General features: G+C 48.6%; 1 protein-coding gene across 3 annotated transcripts in view; it reads right to left on the bottom strand.

Annotated features, from left to right (window-relative positions):
* Window positions 1–24,183, bottom strand: part of AGL (amylo-alpha-1,6-glucosidase and 4-alpha-glucanotransferase) — a 973,499-nt gene that overhangs the window by 673,561 nt on the left and 275,755 nt on the right. The gene's annotated exons all lie outside the window — the stretch shown is intronic.

Genomic DNA, 24,183 nt, shown 5'->3' with positions numbered 1-24,183 from the left:
ATAGACTGAGTGAGGAGAGTTGGAGGCCGCAGCGAAGAGTTGGTTGGTTGTGGCAGTTGATGCCCAAAGAATTCAGCATAGAAGGACGGCCTATACCCACAGGTTAAGGAGCAGACCAGTCTACGGGTGTAAAGTGTAAAGATGTAAAGACTTAGGAAGCATTGGAGAAATTGATGGAAGAGTCAGATCAGAATTCCTCTTGGAATACGCATCCAATGCCGTTATTGTGAGCACAGTCTGAGAAGTAGGAGGGCTTTGCAAAGTAGCAGATAGCTTTTCCCCGTTTTTCAAACCTCCTGTTGTCCTCTCTGCCATGCTGGTAGAGCTCATGGTCGACTCTAATGCCAGTGTGGGCTTCCGAACACACAGAGGGCCCTATGAGCAACCAAATGGAAAATGAGAGAAGAAAAAAAAGCATCCGAGTCGCATAGATTCAACCGCCCCAACGCAAGGAAGCCTTAAACCCTAGATGGGCCCTATACAAGTTCTGCTGAGCACTACATGCTAAGGAGGGCGTTGCTCAGGAAGTAAACCATCCCTCTTATTTCAAGAAAGTGCCAGAAAGGGAGGGAGAGGAGTGTGCAAGATTGGACTAGCCAATCAGTGAAGAAACATCACATGTCGTATAAAGGTTCGAAGACCAACCAGTAAATCGTAGGTATAGAGCATGTGGCAGAGGAGAGGACCCCTGCAAGTCGATGAGTTGCTCTGGAGTCACGTCTTTGGGTTGGCCTCTGAACAAAGAAGAGAAAAAAAATTAAAAATCGCACCTTCTTATTGAGCACAAAGGCTTTGCCTTTTTGATAAAGAGGAAGATTAAAAACCTCCTGAGGCAATAAATCCGATAAAAAAAATGGTCTGACGTCACAGGCCATCACAGAGTGCACAGCTAGGCCAACAATGGTCAGGCCCAAGATACGTGAAGTGGACCGCAATAAGAGTGATAAGTGAATTAGGCAAAGCAATGTGATGTAAATATATATATTTATTGTAACCATAAACTTAGATTTAATATACATAAAAGGAGGGAGACAACTTGCAGCACCAAGAGCTGGACGGTTGTGATTCAATTCCGTCCTCCGTTCTGGAACTCCGGTGACTTGCTTACTAGTATTCTGATCTCTCCATGCCATGATATAGTCAGGCATGTCCCGTAGAGATCAGGCAGCAACCATCCGTATTGTAGGTACTACACATCTCCTTTCCTTTATATTGTTCACCAACTACAAACAATAACTATATACAAGAAACTAAGGAACAAAGTTCTCATCTGGCTATGTAAACTCCACATAGTCCTCCATCTTCTTTATATTGCTCACAACTATATACAAGAACTCCTGGAACCTGGTTCTCATCTGGTTTATGTAAACTCCACATAGTCCTCCATCTTTTTCGGCAAACGATATGCTCTGCCAGATCTAGACACACATCCACCATGTCTGGAGATGGTTGGCAAGGAAAATTGAAGTTGCTCAGATTTGTTATTACGCTTCTTCTCAACAGCACTACCACATTTCTTCACACTACTGTTTAAATTTCTAGAAACTTTATCATCTCTGACCAAATCCTGATCTACATTTTCCTTATTCTTCTTGTTACACTCATTACTTTCACACATCCAAATTCTTTCTACATTCCATATCCTTTTGTCCTCTGTCCTGACAGCATGGCGAAAGGCCTCTATAACTCTAATGGGGTTGGACCATTTGCATGGTCCATTTCTTAGAGCAGGAGGGAGTAACACCTTGACCAACTTACCCACAGCTGTATACATATCATACTTGTTGCTACGTACTTTCTTATCATAGTTCACTTTGTTTCTCTTTTGTGTTTCCCTAATTTTGTCTTTTGCATGGGCTAAATTCCTTTCTAATTCCTTATTCTCCTTTACGAGCCAAATGGGAGCTAACTTAGTGTTTGCTTTTCTTCCTCTACTATACTCAAAGGGAGATAGACCTGTACTGGTGTGTGGGGTAAAGCGATGAGCAATTATTTTCTCCTTGATTGCATCCTCCCAATCTATCCCATTGGCCCAAGCCATTCTGATGGTTTCTTTCAAGATTTTATTAAATCGTTCCACTAATCCATTCGTCTGGGGATGATAAATAGAACTAGTCTTATGCTCAATGGTAAATTTTTTACAGAATTCTGCCACTTCTTTAGATTTAAATTGGGTACCATTATCGGAAAGAATACTTCCCGGATATCCCTCTCTCTCACATAAATTTGATAAAAATTCAACTACAGTTTTACCTGTGATACTAGGGGCAATTAAAATCTCTGCCCACCTGGTGAGTAGATCTATGACTACCAGACAATATTTTTGTACACCCTTGCAACATATGGGACCTAAAACATCCATACTTATATCTTTCCAAACACTACTGGGAATATCAGTAATGACCATTGGTTGCCTAGAACCCACACATCTCTTTTCATCATTGCAACAAAGGATACATTCCCTAATAAATCGCTCGATCTGCAGGTCACAACCAGGCCACCAATAGTCGTTCCTAATTCTTTGTTTGGTCTTTATCACTCCTTGATGACCTTCGTGACCAAGCTCTATAATCTTCAAACGCAGATCCGTCGGAGGGATGACTTTATCTCCCCTCATTACTAAATCACCCTGAACATGTAGTTCATCTGCAACAGGCCAAAAAACGCTTAATCCAACCTCTTCAAATTTTGATTTCTTCATAAAACCTTGGCTTAAATTTAATTCTTTCAATTTCTTGATGTCATCATCGTTAGATTCAGCGTGATCCCAAACATCCTTAGAGATGGAGGAAGATTCTACACAAAAGACAACTTCATTATCTTCGTCTTCATCTACAATCTCAGAAATGTTAGTCAATCGAGATAAGCAATCGGCAGACACATTTTTTATTCCTGGAACATATATCACGGTGTAGTTAAACTCTTGCAGCATCATCACCCATCTTCTCATCCTGTTAGATACTTTATTAAGACCTTTTGACATGAATACTTGAGTTAACGGCTTATGATCAGTTCGAAACTCAACTTGGTTTCCCCATATGAAGCTTCTAAATTTGTCAGCTGCCCACTTAATAGCTAAAGCTTCCTTCTCTATAGTGGCATATGAAGTCTCTGCTCCCTTAAGCAATCTTGAAGCAAAAGCGATTATTGCTTCTTGGCCATCCTTCTCTTGAGACAATACAGCCCCCAAGCCTATGTTACTGGCATCTGTAGTGATGATGATCTTGTCATTGATACAAAAATTCTTCAATGCCGGAGCGGAATTTATTGCACTTTTTATAAAATTGAATTCACTTTCACATTCCATGTTCCATTCAAACATTTTCCTCTTAAGTGCTTCTCGTAAAGGAACAGTGTGGATGGCAAAATCCTTGACAAATTTTGAGTAATACTCAGCCATGCCAATGAATGTGCGAATCTCATCTTTGTTATTCGGACTCGGCATCCCCAAAATAGTATTGACCAATTGCGGTTTTGGAAAAATCCCTTCTGCTGTAATTTTATGTCCCAAATATTCAATTTCTGTGCAATTTATCTTACATTTGTCTTTGCTTAATGTCATTCCTGCATCGCATAATTTTTTACATACATGTAGTAACCTCTTGTCATGTAGTTGTTGAGTATCGGCATGAATCAATATATCGTCTTGAAAACAAATCACTCCTTTAGTATCCTTGAACATGCTATACATGACCTTTTGGAAAACTGACGCTGCCGACACCAATCCAAAGGGCATTCTTTTAAACTGATACAACCCATCAGGTGTTATGAAAGCAGTAAGTTTCCTTGAACTTCTGTGTAGTTTAATCTGATGGTAAGCGGAGGATAAATCTAACGTTGAAAATATTTTAGAAGGCCCAATTGTAGAAACAATTTCCTGTATATTTGGTAAAGGATGGCGATCAGGTATGACGCATTTGTTCAACTCACGCAAGTCAACACAAATTCTAAGTTTTCCTGATTTCTTTTTTATAATGACTAGTGGGGAAACCCATTCACTGGCATCAATACTTTCTATGATTCCATCTTCTTCCATCTTCCTTATCTCCTTACTGACTTCTTCTCTTACAGCTAAAGGAATGCTTCTTAATCTTTGGGCTACAGGTTTCTTGTCTGGTTTCAGTAATATCTGATGGGTATATCCTTGGAGACATCCTATCTTGTCTCGAAATACCTGTACCAAACCAGCCTTGCGTATAACATCATTGTCATTAATCAATACAGAATTAGCACTGCTTATAGACAACACAGTTTCCTCACTGGTGGAATCCACTTTCACTCGTAATTTGCTCTGGTGAGTCCAGCTGAGTAGAGCCGTTTTCCCTTCACCAGTGATATATATCTTGCCTTTGGCAATCCTGTTCTTAAATTTCAATTTTCCCCAATGCCAACCGATAACATTAATCTTCACACCTCCATAAGCTCTAGGATTGATATCCGTTTCATGTAAATATTCATGTTTATTCTTGTTCCACAATTGCCTCGGTAAGAGTGTATATTTTGCACCGGTATCAATCATCATGCATACTTCATTACCATCAATGGACACCATAGCTCTGGGACTTTCCAACACTTCTTCGTCATCATCATCGGTAATGGTACACACGCAATCCTCTTGACTTTCATTCTCACTGCTATCATTATCAGAATTATCTCCTATCCAATTCATGGCGTCATCACGTGATCTGCAACATTTAGAGAAGTGCCCCTTCCCTTTGCACTTACTGCAAATGATTTTTAATGCTGGACAATCTGGATCATCAGCCCAATGATTCACGTTGCCGCACCTGTAACACCTTCCTGTGCGTTTTTTCCCAGTTTCCTTAATGGATTCTCTGAACTGTCTTTTTTTAGAGGCTTCATATAATAAACTTTTTTGATCATATTTGTTTAATTTTTTATCTGTTCTCAACATATTGCATTGTTGTTTGGTGACATATCTCTTCTTAAAGGTATTATCCTTGATCATAGCAATTGATTCCTCCTCAGGTGCATCATGCATTTTACTAATGCCGCTTCCTATTTTCACTTGTTTCATCTTGTTCTCCAATTCTTTGACACACTCTTCCGTGTGTTCTACTTCTTTTGCCACTCGGAGAACAGTGTCGAGGGAAGGATCACTTTCCGACCACAACCTTTCCCTCACTTTGCTACTGCGACACTCTAGCATAAATTGGTCTCTGAGTCTCTCATCCAGCTGCTCATTGAAATTGCATGACTTCGACAATTTCCTTAATGCAGTGACAAACTTCTCCACACTTTCTCCCTCCTCTTGTGTGCGTTTGCCAAACTTATAACGTTCCAAAATTATGCTCACTTTCTTTTCAAAATGTTTGTCTATTTTTTTCACAGCTCTCTGATAATCATTTAGATCAACACTCTCCTCATCTGTTAATTCTGGAAGTGTTTCATATTTTTCTTGTCCAACAGGACCTAAACAGTGCAAGAGTAGTGACTTCCTCTTCTCTGCACTACAATTAGGACCACAAATTACTCCTGCATAGTGTTCAAAGGACTTTATCCACCTCTTCCAGGGCAACGCAGGTTCATCAGTGCTAGGCATAAAGAAAGCAGGTGGCGGCACACTACTAAATGCCATGATCAGTTATGTTTATTTAATATTGAATTAGGACTCCATACAATGCACAATTGTGCAAATCCGACTATGCTTGAGTATTGTGATGTCCATGCAGGTGCGATGCACCGGAATCTCCTACAGGATCCTTGTAAATACGCATGTGTTTACTTTTAATAGGGTAATTTGCATCCTATAAAGGAATGGATCCTTGCCTTGCCTTGCCTTATTTCAACAAAGTTTCAGCGTTTCAGAGAAATAGATGTACTGCCCCTTTAAGGGTTCCTTCTCCCTTCGCTGCCTTCACGCATGCGCGAGAATCGCTGAGATTTATGAGTCCTCGGCGTGTAACACACAGCCCACTCACACCATCATGGTCGCTCTCATTAATAGACAGCTGGTTACAGCACTGCAAAAGACTTTAAAGATAGTTTGAAGTCAGTGTCACCTTCAGGAACTCGACGACGGAGCCGCTGCTACGCTCGGGCAAGAACGGAGCAGCTCCGTTGACATCACTGAGCCATCCTCGTCGCCATTTGAAGTGGACCGCAATAAGAGTGATAAGTGAATTAGGCAAAGCAATGTGATGTAAATATATATATTTATTGTAACCATAAACTTAGATTTAATATACATAAAAGGAGGGAGACAACTTGCAGCACCAAGAGCTGGACGGTTGTGATTCAATTCCGTCCTCCGTTCTGGAACTCCGGTGACTTGCTTACTAGTATTCTGATCTCTCCATGCCATGATATAGTCAGGCATGTCCCGTAGAGATCAGGCAGCAACCATCCGTATTGTAGGTACTACAATACGGTAGGCACAGATGGTGCGGGTGGACTTCACCATGAAAAGCCTTTACCTTTAAGCATAAACCAGAAAAAACATGACCGGACAAAAAATAAAAGCACTGCTACACCTGGTTCTCCATGTCCCTACACTGCAGAGAAGAGGACTGATGGTTGATGCACACACATGTGCAGGGGAATACCAGCAGAGTGTGTTGCACATGCGTACCGGCACCTTACCTCATTTTTCTTTTTATAAATTATGCCCCGCATTACGCTGCAGTGCCCTCCCGCAAAATGGAATTACACATCGGTGTGGATTAAAGACGATGGGACATATGAATATGTGCAATTAAACTAGGTTTACTTTGATAGACAATTATTTCTGCATTAAAGAGTCTTGTGTTAAAAATTCACTTTTTTTTCACTGCAGCATCTGATGTGCTTCTAGCCCCAGGCTCCCAGCAGATGGAACAGACTGCCTGATCACCTCTCTGCACGCTCGAATAACTCCCCTAGCGACCTTCAGAACAGCTCAAGGCTCATTAGTTGCCAACGGCACATCCTCTTTACCGAGCTCGCTAGACGAATCGTTGCTGATTTGGTTAACTCAACTGGGGCGCACCGATAATACACGTTAACACTTCAAAAATATTACGTTAGCTCTCTACCCTCTTCAAATATTCCCGCGGTTAATTTAATTGGCCTTTTATATAGTGTTTCATGCCGGACTCCTATAGCTGCTAAGCGTGGGATCTAACCCATGTCGCAGTCTGTTTCCCCCCGCCACCCCCCGAGGACAGCACGTTGCCTCGGAGCTATCCTCCTAACCCACCGTGAGCGCATTAACTAACAGAAATGTAATGTCTGCAAACACGCACTTAAATCCTGTGTTCAAGAACGTTCAAATAACGGCGGTTCACAGGAGCAAAGGCAGATTCGACTTTCTAAACGAACACTCTATTTTACCAACAGTCAAAACAGTACAAACCCCAACGATAAAACACGCCATTGCCATATGCATAAGGATTGGAAGATCCAGACCCGAATAAGACAAACGTCAAATGTATATTTAAATCGCCACACTGCCTCACAGATGAAGGATCAACGCGACATCCCGACTCATTGCCAGAATCGGACTGGGGTACAATTGTCTAGGGCACCAATGAAAAATGTGACCCACAGTTGCAAGATAGGTGCAACAGTTGCAAATGTCAATTCATTCCTTTCGTAACATACTGTTTGAATAGTACCCAACAAAACTGGCCCACACTAGCGTGCAGCGTTTTTGTTTCGGGCATTGGCCCGTGGCGCTATAGGCCAGTCGGAGCCTGCTCACTGCAATCAAAAGCACGCAAACACTTTGTTTCGACACGGACTGCTTGCAGCAGCAAGGTCATTTGAAGCAAATGATGAAACATGCTTGTTTGAGAGGTCGTAACTGATAAGTGTTACTGACCTTCCAATAGACCGAGGTGGCAGTAGGGATATTTAGCCCCTTCTCCGCCTGGGTGCTTGTGCGCTCCGAGGTTTCCACTGAAACCACATGGAAACGCATAGGAGTTCATGACAAAGTGTTACACCATAAGAGTATGGTAAGTGCCCTTACAATTACTGTAATATTATGTAGGATTTATACAACACCAAATCACCACCAGCACCTATCTTGTCCAAAAAGTGGAGTATTGCGCCCCTGCGAGTCTGCAAGGAAAGACAAAAGGGTAGGAGGGGAGAAATAGAAAATGGGACACAAAAAAGAGGAACAAGGAAAGTAACTAATATTTAGAAAGGAGGGCTCGTGGTGGCGTGGCTAGGCGCGCCATCAGGAAGTTGGCCACCTGAGTGTGAGGGTGGAGAAGGAAGAATTAACCCTCTCCAGTGTATTGTATTTGTATTTATTGTGTTTATATAGCGCTTTAATCCAAAGCGCTTTACATTATAACAAGGTACATAAAAATATATAACAGTAGAAGCAATTTACAAAACATGAATCAAACCAATAAAAGAGTAAGTAGAGCAATTAATCTGTGAGGGGAAAGCGGGTGAGGAAGGGAAAGGAGGGAACAGAAAGGGCATTAGGGTGAAGATGCAAGGAGGGTAAGGGGAAAGGGGCGGGTATGGAGAGGTGCATAGGGGAAGATGTGAGGGAAAGGAGAGAGAAATGGCAGAAGGTTAAGGTATCAGGGTGGGGGATGGAGAAGGAGAGATAGGGAAGTACGGAAGGAGGAAAAGGTAGGTATGGAGCAGATAGAGAGAGGTAGGGGGTTCCAGTGCAGGGGGGCTAGGAGCTGAAAGGAGCGGAAACGGGACGAGGCACATGGGGAAGGGGGAATGGTGAGAAGGAAGAGGTCAGCAGAACGAAGGGAACGGGAAGCGGTGTAGAAAGAGAGGAGAGAGGAGAGATAATGGGGAGCAAGATCATGTAGACATTTAAAGACGAGACAGAGAAAATGAAATTTAAGTTGGGAGTGAAAGGGAAGCCAACGAAGGTAAGAAAGCGAGGAGGAAATCGAGTCGTGAGGGGCAAGGAGACAGAGGGTATGGACAGCTTAGTGGTAGAGGGATTTGATGGGGGCGAGATGAGATGCAGACAGTCCAAAGAGTATAGAGAGCAATAGAAGAGGTGAGAGAAGATAAGGGAGGAGATTAAAAGTTTAGTGGCATGGAAGGTGAGAGAGGAGCAGACCTTGCGAATATTGAAAAGGTGGTAGCGACAGGCGCAAGAGGTAAGAGAAATATGGTGGGAAAAGTAGATGCAGGAATCAAAGTGAATGCCTTGATTGCGAGCATGGGCAGAGATGGGAAGATTAGAGGGGGGAATTGAATAAAAGGTGTAGGAGAGAGAGGGGGAAGAGTGTTGGAGGGAACGGCGGGCGAATGCGCCGCGGGACGCGGCATGGCAGGCGCCGCCCCTTAGTGGGGGCTGCCGGGCCAGAGACTCGCCCCCCCCCCGAGCCTCAGCTTCCTGGCGGCACACGGGGGCGCGGGTCAACTCACGACAGCGGGGAGGGGGGGGCCGAAGGGGAGGGGGCCGCCCCGGAAGTGGCTGGGGGTACCTGGGATTGTTTGGGGGGGGACAGGAAGCCGGGGGGGGGAAGACCCTACAAAAGGGTAGGATCGTCACAGGAACGATCTCTTCCTCCGGCTTCCTGCCCCCCTCCCACGTGGGCACAAGTAGAAGCAGAAGCTGAAGCAGAAGCATTTTTTGTTCGTGTTGCTGTTCCCAAGCAAGAAGAGGAAGTGTTCCAGCCAGAAGATGAAGGGTTCCGGTTTTATCGGGGTTCCAGCGGAGCAGTGATAAGGATGCAGCCAGGATGGTGCGTCGGGTAAGGAGCGGCGTAATGAGCTTGGCAAGGGCCAGTATTCGATAAAGGGTTAGTAGTACAGTCGGCTGGGTGTCGAGTTGCTGAGAGCAGGGGGTTCCAACAAGTTATTGGGGAGCATTGAACTCCCACTGTTTCCTGCTGTACGTCAGGTATGCCGGGCCAAATGGTACTAGTGTACGGGGTTGCCTTGCGACATGGGGTTAGCCAGCAGTCGGGTGACCTTTGGTGAGAGGGGCTGGCAAGGTTGGGCGGTAAGGGGACACACTAGTTTGCCGTTGCCCAAGCCGGCCTGTGTTTACAAGGATAGACGTGGTTATATTGTATGCGTATGTCTTTTTGGGCATGTCAGGGGGCGGATTATCAAAGGCCCAGACAGGTTTGCCATGGTGGATTGCACCGGTGCCGCGCTTCCGGGCATTCAGGGGTTAAAGTGGCCGCCGTGCTGCATAGGAAATGCTGAGAGAGGATCTGCGGTTCAGGTGCGTTTTGCAGAGTTGTACGAATTAGGTAGTATGCGTTTTGAACGTCGATTTTGTCTATGATGGTATGGTTAATGCAGATGCAGCACCCTGTTCCGCTTTACGAACGGAACCCTCTTCCTCCGGCTTCCTGCCCCCCGCCCAAGTGGGCACAAGAAGAAGCATGGTAAGTTGGCCCACAGGGGGGATCCGGACAGCGCTGCTCGGCGAGTCGGGGACAGTCTAGTCCACAATAGCGCCGAAAGCGTGTGTGTCTAGGCTCTTGTGTTATGCCACTGGCGGGAGTTTGCGATGAATGCTTTTAATTCGGGATTATAGCGAACTGCCCCTGGGGGTGGGGGGGTCTAGTTGGCGGACATTCGTTTGGCAAAGAGTGGGTCTGTGAGCTATGGGGGCGTGGGGGGGGGGCAGAGCGGGAGCGATGCAGGGACTGGGAAAGGTAGAGGGAAGAGAGAAGGCACAAGGCCTCTGAGGGATAGAAGGACCTGATTAGTTTGGGGGGTGAAATCGTGGGATGCGTGGCCTCAGGGTCAGTGAGTTAGTGGTCCTGGTGACAGCGCCTTATGCGATGTGCATTAGCCTCGGCGTTTTTCGGGACTGAATCTCAGGGGTTAATAAAATCCAGTTTAAAGTGCGCTGTGACCCGACCTTGTTTCGTTCAGTTCATCAAGGGCTCTGGATGTAACTTTACCAGCCAGCATCGAAGCCCAGCCGTGTTTTCGCTTTGGCGCTGAAAACCGGCGGTAGCCTATGTCTAGGCGCTGTGTGTTTTCAGATACGCGAACGGAGGCCCAGAGGGGAAAAAGCGATTTTCTGAGGGTGACATGCATTTGGCTGAGAGGCTCAGGAGGGGAGGATTAGTGCCACTTTCGGGGGCTGGAAACTGTGAAGTCGCGTCTGCAGGCGCTAAAAAAAAAAAAAAAAAAAAAAAACGTATCTGACCTTACTCGCGCGTGTCGTGCTAAGGGCTGGTCCGTTGGGCCAGGCCTGCTGCTTGAATCTGATTGCATGGCATGAAAGGTCGTGGCCCCCATAATGTATTATTTTGAATGGGGAAATGTTTGTTATAAAGCGCTTGGAGCCTGCGTTGAAACGCGTGCGGGTTATTCTTGTGTTGTCGATATCTCGGAGTTCTTGCATGTTATTGCTTCGTCGGTCCCCTGCCTCTCTGGTGAAAAGTAAACGCCGGAGACCGATTCGTGGAGTATTTGCCGGGTTCAAGGTGACAAAAATACACTTTGCACGGTTCCATGAATCAGGGGTTGTGTCGGCAGTGCAGGGTCAGTTTGGACCGGGCAAGTGTTCCATGAATTGGGACTTGGGTTGTCTGGGGAAGAGGCAGGGGGTTCTAAAAAGGAATCCGGGTGCATATGTTATGCCAAGACATGCATTAATGTGTTAGAGGTATATATGTATAATGTTGGGTCTATATGTGTAATGAAGGGGATTGGACATATGTGTATGGTGAAGGGACATGCCATTACTATGTACTTCAATGAGATACGAAACGATATTGTTAGCATCTTGGGAGACATGCCCCGCGCTTCTCGGCGCTGGATATTTGGCATGTTACGATACCCCTGCTTTTTCATTGTGGGTGAAAGTTTACTCCAGGGAAACTCGTACCCCACAGTCCAGTAACCCTCTGGAATATCTTTCCTGCTGCCACTCGGGGTGTGTTTGTATACAACGAATATGGGAACGGAAAGAAATATCCGTCTAGCGCCAGCCGAGTCGCAGCAAGGCGCTTCCTCGCCTCAAAGGAATATTTAAAAAGCGCATTTGGTTTGAGTCTCGCACTTTTGGGGGACTTGGGAATGTGGAGTGCTACTCCCCTTACTAACTTTGGGGGGACATGCTGATAAGGGGTGTGGGGGGGCACTGCACACATGCACGGTGCCGGGCAATACGGGGATTCCTGAAAACCTGGACACGAAGTCTGTTTTAGCTCTCGGTCTGCTCTCCTGCCATAAACTCCTTTGCGAGTCTTGTAGGCGCATTCGAAGCACTATACTAATAACAGGTGTTGTTATCGCCTCATAGCTGTTAAAATAAAAGACTTTCCAAAGGGGTGCTTTTGTAAATAAAGTGCGCAGCTAATGTCTTCCAATAAGAGAGCGTTGATGGGCAGCCGGGCACGAATTCAATGCCGACAGTGGGTTTACGGACGTAAGGTGCACCAGCACCGGCTAGTCGTGATTGCAATCAGGGAGCGGGCCAAGGGTCCGCAGGCGGACAGGAGGTCAGGCACAGGTCCCTTATCTGCCCGGTGGGACAACCCGCCCCAGCAATGGTTGGAAAGCACGTGGCGGGGGGTAGGTTGGGAACGGGGGTGAAAATGCAGCACATTAGTGGCTGTGTTTTCTAGCAAGTCAACAACGGCGCAGCTTAGACTAGCAGTCTGGTAGCCTAGTGGTCAATGTCAGCACCCCCCATCCAGCAGTCTTGAGTTCAATTCCCGATGAGGGAGGACAGATCTTTTTAAAGCTAGAATTACCAGGTTTTCGGCAGGTCAGATAGCTCAGCATGCTACTGTGCCTAGTTGGTGTCGTTGAAGAAAGGAGGTGGTATCGGGAGCACGTAACTTCCACCCTCAGCACGGGATTTAAGATTCTGTCGTGCACCGGGGTTGTTTGAGTAGTACGGATGGCACACAAGTGTGCGCAGGGGTTGCTCTGCAGGGCGGATTATGCAGTGGTAGGAATGTATGCCAGAGTTATGTTTTATTGGCACTAGCGCAATGAGGGGAATTAAGATTATGCGTATTGTTGGGTTTGCCGTATGTTGTATGATAGCTCTAAAGAGGAACGAAGGTGCGGGGGAGAGTATGGACCCCGGTTCCCGCAAATCCTTGTATTGGGAGGAAGCCTCTCCTATGCAGGGTAATAGTGGTCTAGCGTTGGGGTAAATGCACACGGAAGGTCTGCCGCCGATGGGGGCAAGCTTGGCGCGGGGAAGGTTGTTTTACGATAATAATTGTTAATGTGCGTCACAGTGGTATGTCTTTATTTAGTGAACGGCGGGACGGAAGGAAGTGTTCAGGTTTTCTCAGGGCTGCTTTAACCCCGGGGGCGTAAACTGGTGCGACTTGGCGCAGGATAGGGTATCAGCTGAGCCATGTGCGCTGTGGAAAGTTCGGGTGCTCCTGAGCAGGTGCCTGTATTCGGAAGGAAAGGCATGTTCCAGTGGAGGAGGTGTTCCGGCAGAGGCGAGGTGCCAGCTCGCGGCGCTCTCGAAAAAGGCGGTCGGCCACTGGAGTTGGGATCCTTGGTGCGGTGTTATCGGCGATAAATACAGAGTGTTGCCTTGGGAAACCAGAGCGGGGGTGGGGCCGCGGTGCGCGCACCAGCGACAGCTGTTTTATGTTTCGGTGCCTACCAAGAGCGAAATCCGGTTCTGCGTTTCCCCGGGTTCACGTCTCATGTGGCGACAGGTCCTGACAGAAGGTGGCAATTCAATAGAGGAACGCAGTTGTAGCAACATTACTCATGGCGATTGGGTGAAACGGGCCACGGGCAATTTCGCAGTAGGCATTCTGGGACGGGTAATAGCGGAGGTGAATAGCGACCAAGGACAGAGGTATGGCTTAGGGCCACATTTGTGTTATGGCAGACGAGACGTTTCTAGTAAGGAGCCACGTTTCCAGGGGACCGCTATGGTTTATGACATGGGCCGGTAAGTATCAGCAATTGATCCTGTGCAGGTCTCGGATCCCCACGTGGCGAACAGGGGTGTTATAGAAGTGACCAGCCCATACGCCAGCCTTCCCCAAAGCGCTTAGAAGTTGGTGCGTGAATATAAAACCATTAGGGGTTTTTCGTGGGCATAGTTCTTTTCACCATTCGGGCGCTTGGCACAGGCATGATGTTCAGAAGTGTGTGGTGTATAAGTGCGGGCGTGTCAGGATGTGCATCTCGATACTCACCTTGAGTATGGGCAACCGTTTGGAATTTACATGTGCTAATATAGCCACTGCGCTGCGCAATGTTGTTAAGGAATATAAGCTTCAGCAGAGCTTGCACGGCAGGCTGGTTTGTAGCATCATTTTCTAGGTTACACGCCCTCCCCATCCCACTTTTATGGTGCGGTTAGGTATGCGAAGGCGCGTGGGTGTCCAGCGCGAGGTAGGGCCCGGTTTGGATTATACGGATCCTCTCATCCAGGCAAGCAGTATGGATGTAACTGGGGGTGTGAAAGTGAATTTTAAAATAAAGGGGCAGTCTGCTTGGGGCAACGATTAAACGGATGTTTGGATACTGCTTTTAAGAATCCCGGTAGGGCTAGTGTGGGAACGGAACCCCCACTGGAGCAGGGTAATTAAGTGCATGATTACTATGATGGCGGCGGGTAATTTTCGCTGGTGGGCGCCCCGCACACCCTAGTATGCCTCGTGGGTAGTGGCACCTGCCGGAAGGGGCCATTTATGGCAGGGTGCCCCGATTGGCCCTGCACAACTCGGCGATGAAAATGTTTAGGTAACACGTTCATGGTTATGGGGCCTACGCAGGTAAAGGGGTAAAGCGCCCAAGCGAAAAAGACACGAGGTGCGCAGGCATAAATGATGAATAATGGAAACAGTCACAGCAGTATGCAGGTTGGTTAATGTCGTACCAATTGCGGTGGGGGGATATGGCACGTAATATGCGCTCTGTAAAGCACTGTTACTACTTCTTTTCGTACACTTTAACCACACTTTTAGGAGATAGGGGTCTTGGAAACCATTCCAAACCCAAAAGAGAGGGCCGGGGGGGGGGATCAAAAGAACGAAGGTCAAAATACAACAAAGGTATACAAGGAGAAGCCCCCCGGGGGGGAAGGAATTGGGGGATGAGGGTCTCGAGTAGAGGCTGTGTTAGAGAAGAAGTTGGGACTGTGAGTCTAAGTAGTATGGGACACTAGTACATATGGACATCGCAGGACGATGACCTTTTAGGCAAGGAGAAAGTGGTGGTGGGTCGGCACCGGAGGTCGGGGCCGGCCCGGTGTATGTATGTGATGTTGGGACACTGTCGGTGGTGTCTGTATAGGAACTTGCCAGTCGCAAGGCGCCAAGGGGCGGCCTGCGTTAGATAGAAGGGGACCTGGGGGACCCAGAGAGGGGAGGGGGCGGGCAGAGCTGCATTTTGGGTCAATGGCCCAAAGTTAAGAGGAGAACTAAACGATATGGATGGGGGCAAGTGGCAATCAACGACAGATGAACACGGGGTAGAGAGAAGATAGACAGGGCCGGGGTACCCCAGAGGCGTCCGCACGACGCCGACGGGGAGGGGGGGGGCGACCCTAGGTAACCTCACACGGAGTAGAAGAACCTGTGGTGTGGTGAATTACGGATCGTATGTAAGATAACTCCAAGACTTTATGCAAAATAAAGCTGCTGTGGCATTAACACTTCCAATCGTACAACTTGTCTCCGCCTATTATTGCGTGCACAGGGAATGTGGAGGAGGGAAGGCCGGCACGGGAGAGAGGGTGGGGAGGGACCGGGGGGGAGCGGCTGGGGGGAGGTGCCGGCCTACACGATACCGGGGCTACAGGTTGGTTGGGTGGTGGGCGTGCAGTGGGGGGGAGGTGAATGGCGTTAGGATGCCCCCGCTAAGGGCAGCAAGAGATCGGAATGCCGCCACGGCGTGCCTGCAGCCAGACTTACAGCCCGCTGCGGTCGAGTCCTTGAGAAGAGTGCTGCTTCAACTTTGCGGCCCCAGACCCTCGCCGGGGCCGCTGTTGGAGCTGTCCCTTTGTCGGCGGTGATGCTGGGAGCAGTGCGACACCCGGCAGACATGGTCTGCCTGCTACTAGCGGATGAGGTGCCCTGCGCCAAAGTAAGCCTCTTCAGGTGTGAGATTGGAGCCGCCCGGATGGGAGAGGGGCCACCGGAACAACGGGGCACTGCTGTGAGCGCCAGCGATTTAGGGGAAGAAGGGCCCTGCACCCTAGTGTGGGTGAGCGGAGTCTGGGAGGAGCGAGCGGCTCCCACTCTGCAGTTCTAGCTGCGGTTCATGCCTGGGCCGCTGTTGGGATGGCCCGTGTGCGTCCGGAGACGTCTGGAGCGGCGTGGCACCTTCCGCACATTGTCAGTCTGCTACATGCACAGTGGGAGCCCTGCGCCCTTGAGCCGCAATGAGACTCGGTGGGGCTGAATCTGGAGCGGCTTGGAGCGGTAGGCCACCACTGAAGGAGTCGGCGCCAGTGGGGAGAGGAGCCCTGCACCCGAAGAGTTAAGGAGTAGAATGCGGTGAGCTGCGAAGGGGAAGCCCTCCTAGGTGTTTTGGGCTTGCCGCAGTGGGGGGTGCCATTGCGTTCCCGGGGGTAACGCTGTGACTGCGGGGTGGGGGCCGCCAGGGCCCTCCGCCCCCCCCCTATCTGCCTGCTGATCGTCTGTGGGGCTCCTCTGGGTTGGTCCTTGCGCTGGCTGGGTTGGACCGGACCAGCTGGCCATTCCAAAGAGAAGCCGGTAAAGCATGTGGAAGAATCTGCTCCTTCGGAGAAAGAGCTGAAGGACTGGGAGCTGGGGGATGACAAGGAGTGATGGCCCTCCTCAGGCTGTGGAAGCTCCCTTACAGCAGCTGCTGGCTGGGGGCCCCCCAGTATCGCTGCATCTGGCCTACTGACCACACCAAAGCCATGAAGCAAGCTGGCAAGTAAGGCCCTGCATCTCCCCAGACGGGAGGTACTGCACTGAATCCACCCTGCAGGTGCTCCCGGGAAAGGGGCAAAAGAGCCAACCCGAAGGGTGCTCCACTACATTAAGTTCTCTGCAGCCCCTGCACCTGGTGGCGGCGTGGGGCCTCCTCTTCTGCCCAGAGCGCTGATCGGCACTCTGGGTGCACGTGGCCCTTGTGGAAACTCAAGGTGGTTTGGCAGCCTACTTCGAAGTCCCCTTGAGGAGCGTGCTGGTCGGGCCTGCACCCGCGCATTGCGTGTCCCCTGGTGGGGCACCCACCTACTGCCCGTCTGTGGCCCACTTGGAAGTGCGAAGTTTGGTCTGAGCAGCCACCCTTGATCAACGGAGGGCCTGAGGCCCTGTGACCTCCGCCATGGGCAAGGTCCCGAAGAATGGCAATCAAGGGGATATCTCCATAATGCTGCAGGGGGTGGATAGGAACAAGCGCACAGATGTGGTGAATGCCCAGGTGCACCGCACAGACCCTCTTCCGGCCATGTTTACGCAGATGACCACAAAATACGACCGGCAGGATCTGCTGGCCGAAATCCGTAAGGAGATTCAGAAAGGGACGAGGAACTCTCCCCCAAAATTCTGACGCTGGACACGAGAGTCGCGGAGGCGGAACTTTGGTTGTCTGAGGTGGAAAATACACTCTGCGAGCAATCCTAGGTGGTGGAGGAGTGCTCCAACAGTTTGGAGTCCCTGGAAGCACGCTGCACGTCCTTGGAGGACAAGCAGGAGGATGGGGAACTATCACCTTGCTCAAATGACCCTAATGAAACGTAAAGCTCTGTGCCCACTAGCTGAGTGGCTGCGCACTATAAAAATACCATATCGGTGGGGCTTTCCCACTGCCCTTCACTTCACCCACCAGGGAAGACAATGGCTGGTACGCTCCCTGGCTGAGGTGGAGTGTCTGTTGCATCCAGAGAGGCCTGGAGGGGTATAGCCAAATGGGGATGGGGGGCGACCCTGATGGGGAAGTAGAGCCTGTCTCGCAAAAATTGCACAAGGTGGGCAGGGGAAGGCGGCCGAGGGGTCCGATCAGGAAGACCTGAGGGTATAGGGGTCCCGGGAGTGGTAGATTGTGGGCCACTGCGGAGTAGATGAAACCTGGGGTGGTCACACTGTTGAGGGGCAGGAGGGTGGTTACACTTGAAATGTGGCTGTGGGGCAGGGGGTAGGGATAAGGGCGTCTGGGAGGGTTTCTGATTAGCAAGCGTTCTTCTCGGCCCTCCAAGTCGGGCCCTTGACGAGTTTTCTAATGTTAAGGAAATGCTCACGTTTGAACCAGTTTGGGGTAGGGGGTGGGGGAAGGGGCTGTTGCTTTCTAACATGTTGGTTGTGAGTCAGTCATTCACTTTAGCGTGTTACGGGGGACTCAGTTTAAGAGTTAGGAAGGTGGGGCGGAAGCCGCACTCGCAGGGGCATGCCTGGGGATGTAGCGAATGATGATGGGGTGGAGGACTTCATAGTGATGGGCACGTGGAATGTACAGGGCCTGAACTCCCCAATCAAAGGAAATTCAGCATTGGGCAAGCTGAGGGATATGTCCCTTTCTATTGCTTTTCTGCAGGAGACTCACTTGCTCACTCAAGACGAAAGGCGCATGAGGAGCAGGGAATTCTCACACCAGTATTTCGCTTCAGGGTGGGTGGGGGGTCAAAGAAACAGGGTGGTGGCCATCCTGGTGGGTGAGCAGATCCCAGTCACAAAAGTTAAGATCCTCCGAGACCCACAGGGGAGATACCTCTGTGTTAAGGCCCTTTTATGGAATCGCACGTTCACATTGGTGTCCTTGTACGCTCCCAACGTTGGTCAGGACGAATTCCTGGAGAGCATCCTACTTAAGATATTGCCATTTGCTGAGGGGCAGATCCTCTTGTGCGGGATTTCAACCAGGTTCCCCAACCCCGCAATAGATAAGCCCCCCCCCCCACTAGGTTGGATTTTAAACAACACACAGCGTTTTGCTTTTTCCTTTGAGAATTGGGTTTAGTGGACATGTGGAGGCGGGCTCACGGGGAGGATAAGGATTCCTCCTTCTACTCACAGGTCCAAGGGGGTTCTCAAGGTTGGATCTAGTGCTGGTGCCCAGTGACCTGGACCCATGTGTCCGGAAGGCAGAAATAGGCATACCTTCACTTTCAGACCATGCTCCCGTGCTGGCGACCCTAGCAATACTGGATTGACCAGTACGGCCCAGGCGCCCTTGGAAATTGTACAACCCAGTGCTCAGGGACCCCATCTTCGTAGGGGAGATAGGGGAAGTAATCTCCAATAACTTGAAAGAAAATGAAGAGTGTAGTCCCATGCAAGATATGGCGTGGGACGCAATGAAGGCGGTGGGAAGGGGTGAACTTATTAGCAGGACTTCAGCATATACCAAAGCGAGGAGGCTAATTTGTGAGAGGCTGGAAAGGGAGGTATCCCGGGCTGAGCAGGAGCACAAGAAGTCGGGCTCTGAGAATGGCCCGTAAGCAGCTGGAAGCACATTTGGCAGACAGACCAACGCAGTTCTATTATGCTAAGGGAAATCGGCCAACCGGCTGCTGGTGGCTAAACTGTGCTAACTCCAATCCCGGAAATTCAGTTTAGGCTTCTGCGTTCGTAGTTGTCCACGGATCTACATAATGTATGGTTTCTCACTGTGTTCTCGTTTGTGTTTTTCGCTTCTGCGTTCACAGACCAGTATCAAGTTGCCATTTCCCTTGTACTGAGCACAGGTTGAGGATGCTCCTCCTAATAATCAATTGAATGGACGCTGGGTGACGCAGTGCTACCATCGGTGTGATATTGTGAATCACCTTTGTTTGGGTTTTTCCATTACAAAATCACAGAATACGAAATGTAAGTGTCGTTATAATGACGACTTTCATTGTGGAACTCTTTTCCACTTTTTTTCAACTTTTTCACAACTTTTCACATCCCTTGGCGGTTTGACTATATGCACCTCGTTGTAACTCGAGGTTTTTCCTTTCGGCGAGGTATTGCTTGGTGAATTGTGAATGTCTGAAGGGTACCACGTGGTGTTGGTGATGGTGGATAGATTGTGGAGACCCTAATTTATGTAGGTGTCTCTCTGTTTCCCGTGTTGAAGAGAGCTGAGAGGTATTAATAACCTCATCTACGCCACGTTAATTTGAAATACGATGGCAGTAATGGTCAATCATGTAATTTGAGCAATTTAGCCTGATTGACTGAGTGTTCTTTTGCTTGCATTTAGGTGTACTCTGTTGGTGTATTCTACAAGATTCCTTCTTTCCCATGTACAATTCATCTGACCCCGCTGGACCATATTGCCCCTGAAGAATTTCTGTCTACTGGATGATATACAGAAAGAAACATGTCGGGTTGGGGATGTATTGTTATTTAGTAGCAAAATACGAAATCAATTTTACCCGAGCCAAAGAAGTCCATAATAACATGGAATATGCTCGTAGGTGTTATATCAATGGTTCGTACTAATAAGTGATTAGATGCGGTACAATGATGTCTTATATTTGAGATTTTATTGAGGACAAATTGTTTTAGTATTGTAAGGAATGTGAGTGAGCTTTTTGAATGATTAGTGTATGCATGTGGTATGGTTGCAGTGGAGTTGGAAGTGGTTTATGGATTAGAATGGTGTATCAGACCAGTCCATCAATGAATTGGAGAGACTGGTCCACATGAATTATTGTTGATACCAATGTCGGTGTATGTTTTTATTGAAATATGACTTTTTCTAATGATTTATTTAATTAATAAATGTTAATAAATTACATATATTTAATTGATCAAGCGTCTACTGGGTTGAATTTAATTGTTTCACCTCATGAGAATTGTTGACTAATAGACGTATACACCCCTTTGTTGCTGTACATACTCAATATTTGGTATGAGTTTTTAGGTTTTGTTGCTATACCAACAGAGGCCACCGGAACACTTTACTACTCTGACCCCCCTTTTTTTAATTTTTTGCTAGTCCGTTCCAGGCCGGGTCACAGTAATTGGATATTCCTGGTATCCCCTGTTACTCTTGTCTTTGGTAGGCTTTGAGGGCTACAAAAGGGGTTTTACAACGGGATGAGCCCGCCAAAGCGAGTATCCTTGAAGCACACTTTGCGGCAGCATTTAAAGGGGAGCCCCCCTGGAGGAGTCCCAGAATCGCTTTCTGAGGGATGCTCACCTGCCTCACCTCTCAAAGGCAGACCGGGAGGCCCTGGAGGCGCCCATATCATCTGGGGAGGTGGGATGGGCTATAAAATCACTGAAAAACAAGGCCCCCAGTCCGAATAGTTTCTTAGCCACCTTCTACAAGAAGTTCTGCAACATCTTAGTCCCCCCCCTGGTGAGGATGTTCAACTCCTTCAGGGCCCCTGGTAGGGTCACTCCGTCTATGGGGACCTCGACTACTGTCTTACTTCCTAAACCAGGGAAGGACCCTTCACTCTGCGACTCATATCGCCCCATCGCACTCACTAATGTGGACTCCAAGCTATTCTCAAAAATATTGTCCTGTCGCATGATGGGGGTTCTACCTGGGCTTATAGATGGGGACCAAATGGGGATTTATAGTAGGGCAGGGGGCACAGGATAATGTGCAGCACGAACTGGGGTTGCTGGAGGTGTGTAGGAGGTCGGGCCTGGACCTGGCGATTATCACGCTGGGCGCCCATAAAGCCTTTGACAGAGTGGATTGGGGTTACCTGAGGAGGGTCCTGGAGAGCTTTGAGTTTGGGCCAGAGTTCATCTGTTGGGTTTTGGCGATATATCAGCACCAATCAACATTCCTCTGTGTGAATGGGGCATTATCCTCCAGTTTAATGGTCACAAGAGGTACGAGACAGGCTGCCACTTTCCCTGTTAATTTTCGCTTTATGCATGGAGCCACTAACCAACCGCATTAGGACTAATGAGACTATCGAGGGTGTGAGGGCGTGAGGTGCAGACATCCTGCTGACCCTGAGCAACTCCACCTCCTCTCTAGCGGCGGTGCTGGACGAGTTTGGCCGGGCCTCTGGTTTTCAGGTAAATTACAGCAAGTCGCATGGTCTGGATGTGTCCCTCAGGCCCCAGGAGAAAGCGACCATAGGCGCGATGGCCCCTATACAATGGACCCGGGATTCTATCCCGTACCTGGTGGTTTGGATCCTGAGTAAGTCGTCTGAAGTATATTGTACCAATTTTCCCCCGTTGCTCCTTGAATTATACGGGGATCTGGGGAAGTCAGGACATCAAGAGATCTCCTGGTTCGGTTGCATCGCAGCGGTCAAAATAAAGCTGATCCCACGTTTGCTCTACCTCTGCTCAGCAGTGGCAGTGAGGGTCCCGGTCCCGGTCGTTCACTTCAGGGGAAGATCCCTGGCTTAATTTGGGGGCACAAGCAGGCTAGAATATCCAAGACTGTTTTGCTAAAACCAGCGACAGTGGTGACTTTGGGGGTCCCAGATGTATTTCGTTATAACCTGGCAGGGCAACTCTCGCATGCTCTCACCTGGGTAGGGTTCACCCTAACGCCAAAATGGAAATCGATCGAACAAGCCTGATCATTAGTCGATCTAGCTCAGTTGCCTTACATAGAGGGGAGATATCTAGGTGAGGAGAGGGACTTCTGCCTGTTCACAAACAACCGGAAGCACACTCTATTACATGGGAAGGACCTTCCGCAGATGGGGAATTTCAAGGGGTTTGGGGCCACCATCGCCTGTATGGAATAACCTGGGTTTCCGGCCAGGATGCGGGGGAGCTTTAACAAAAGGGTGAAGGGAGGACTGGAATACTTACAGAAGCTCTATAAAGACAATAGACCATTAACATTCGAAGAATGCAAGCTTACCTTTAACTTACAAGAGGCAGAGTGCTTCAGGTATGTGCAGCTTACTGGACATTCAATCCAAGCACGAGGAGGGGTGCTAGTAGGTCTCTCTCTGCCCTCAAGTTGACCTTGCAGGGGGGTACCACAGTGGGGCAGATCTCGAAGTTTTATAAGCTTCTGGACACAGGAGAGCCTGTTACGCGCTTGCCATATATGACTAAATGGGAAAATGACCTGGGGAGCCCCATCGAGGATGAAGGATGGCTGAGAATATGGGGCCGGATGCTGAAGTGCTCCCGTTGTGTCACGGACAGGGAATGCACATTTACATTTTGCTATAGATGGTACCTAATCTCGGAGAGGCTGCATCACATGGACAGTAGCTACCTTGCTGCCTGTTGGCGGGGCTGCGACTCAGTGGGCTCCACATGGTGTGGTACTGCCCAAGGGTGGGCCTGTACTGGAAGGAGGTACTAGCCAGAATAAAAGAAATCACAGGGTTGACTCTCTCTATGGACCCACACGTGGTGATTCTAGGAGACACCGGGGGTGTGGCGTTCCCCCTTACTGGTCCAATGGGCAGCCTTAATTGGCCATCTTCTTCTGGCAGCGAAGCCGATTGTTGCCCGCACCTGCAAGTCGGCTGAGGGCCCGGTGGTTCAGATGTGGTGGGCCAAGGCCTGGGAGATACTGGTGGCAGACAAAATCATGGCACTATATAAAGGGTGTTAGCCAAAGTATGTTTCGTTGTGTGGGCCCCACTCATTGACTATGCCGAGCGATACCCTGCAATGGCCACCAGGCCCCCAATGATGCGTCATTTCTCACCTCCGATTCCGCTTTGCCCACGGAAGCAGGGTGGAGGTGATTGGAACGAACATTCCCTTTTGGCTTTCGTCTGCTGTGGTATTACTACGAACTGTTGATAAACTGGCGAGCTAGTGAGTGGTTCTGAGATCATGTGGTGGGGCTATCAAACTTGGTCGCAGCTAACACAAGACCTTATCGCCAAGTGCTGACTGGGAAGCTTACAGATCCGGGGGCTGGGTTTGCAAAGCTATCATACTGCACTGTTTCCAATGTAAAGCTTGTTACTGTACTCGCAACGTGTTCATTTAAATAAAAGTGGGTTGAAAAAAAAAGAAAGGAGGGCTTGTTTTTTTCAGAGTTTGAGGGTAGGTTTAGAACTGTGGCTCTTCTGGGAGCAAAGCCATGCATAGGGCTTTTGGAAGTTCATCTGATGCTCCAATAAGCCAGGAATGTGTAAGAAACATGCAGACAGTTGAGAGTAAGTTCAAAAGGGTCTGTACAGAAAGGAGAATTTACCTGAGGGCAGGCTAAATCTAAATGTTACAAGTTGTATTATATGGCTGCTTGATGCATTTGAGATGTGCTTAAACAACCCCCTGAAGGATATCTGGGAGGATATCTCGGGGGCAGCTCATCTGTCTTGGAAGCAAGACAATTAAAGCAACACAGGTTTGATTCCCGGTCCTGCGCTAAGAGACTGATCTCAAGTACTGAGCGCATTATAACATATTAAATAATTAT

Source organism: Ambystoma mexicanum, chromosome 1q (assembly GCF_040938575.1).
Source record: "Ambystoma mexicanum isolate Mex_15411 chromosome 1q, UKY_AmexF1_1, whole genome shotgun sequence".
Taxonomy (NCBI): domain Eukaryota; kingdom Metazoa; phylum Chordata; class Amphibia; order Caudata; family Ambystomatidae; genus Ambystoma; species Ambystoma mexicanum.
Note: the sequence above shows the minus strand (reverse complement) of the source record. Positions and strands in the feature narration are given on the sequence as shown.